Here is a 1261-nt window from a genome sequence, read left to right on the forward strand (position 1 = left end):
AATGGGGGGTGCGAAGTACCCCGGGGCTAGCATCAGCAGGTGCTGTTAATGCCCCCATACCTGAAGAATAGACACTTGTAGACTGAATGCTTTTATCCCTGCAATGTTTGTGTGTTGAAACTAACCGCTTAGGTGATGTTATTAGGAAGTGGGGCCTTTGGGAGGTGATCAGGCTGTGAGGTGGAGCCCTCATGAAAGGGATTAGTGCCCTTATAAAAAGGATCCCAGAAGGACTTCCCTGGTGGTCCAGTGGCTAAGACTCTGTACTCCCAGTGCAAGGGGCCCAGGTTCAATCCCTGGTCAGGGAACTAGATCCTTCATACCACAACTAAAAATCCCACATGCTGCAGTGAAGGCCAAACAAAGATCTTGTGTGCTGCAACTAAGACCTGGCACAGCAAAATAAATAATTTTTTTGTTTTCAAAAAAAGGGGGACCCTAGAGCACCCCATCCATCATATGAGGACACAGTGATCAAGTGGAAACTATGAACCAGGAAGGGATTCCCACCAATCATGGAAACTGCTAATACCTTGGTCCTGCAGAGTACATCATGAGAAACACTGGACTGGAAGAAACACAAGCTGTAATCAAGATTGCTGGGAGAAATATCAATAACCTCAGATATGCAGATGACATCACCCTTATGGCAGAAAGTGAAGAGGAGCTAAAAAGCCTCTTGATGAAAGTGAAAGAGGAGAGTGAAAAAGTTGGCTTAAAGCTCAACATTCAGAAAATGAAGATCATGGCATCCGGTCCCATCACTTCATGGGAAATAGATGGGGAAAAAGTGGAAACAGTGTCAGACTTTATTATTTTGGGCTCCAAAATCACTGCAGATGGTGACTGCAGCCATGAAATTAAAAGACGTTTACTCCTTGGAAGGAAAGTTATGACCAACCTAGAGAGCATATTCAAAAGCAGAGACATTACTTTGCCGACTAAGGTCCATCTAGTCAAGGCTATGGTTTTTCCAGTGGTCATGTATGGATGTGAGAGTTGGGCTGTGAAGAAGGCTGAGTGCCGAAGAATTGATGCTTTTGAACTGTGGTGTTGGAGAAGACTCTTGAGAGTCCCTTGGACTGCAAGGAGATCCAATCAGTCCATTCTGAAGGACATCAGCCCTGGGATTTCTTTGGAAGGAATGATGCTAAAGCTGAAGCTCCAGTACTTTGGCCACCTCATGAGAAGCGTTGACTCATTGGAAAAGTCTCTGATGCTGGGAGGGATTGGGGGCAGGAGGAGAAGGGGATGGCAGAGG

General features: G+C 45.8%; 1 non-coding gene across 1 annotated transcript; it reads left to right on the plus strand.

Moving 5' to 3' along the window:
* Window positions 1-235: 235 nt before the first annotated feature.
* Window positions 236-308, plus strand: TRNAG-CCC. The gene has a single exon. It is a non-coding gene; the product is annotated as a tRNA-Gly (tRNA).
* The last annotated feature ends 953 nt before the right edge of the window (window positions 309-1261 follow it).

This window comes from Oryx dammah, unplaced genomic scaffold (assembly GCF_014754425.2).
Source record: "Oryx dammah isolate SB20612 unplaced genomic scaffold, SCBI_Odam_1.1 HiC_scaffold_12, whole genome shotgun sequence".
Classification (NCBI taxonomy): Eukaryota; Metazoa; Chordata; class Mammalia; order Artiodactyla; family Bovidae; genus Oryx; species Oryx dammah.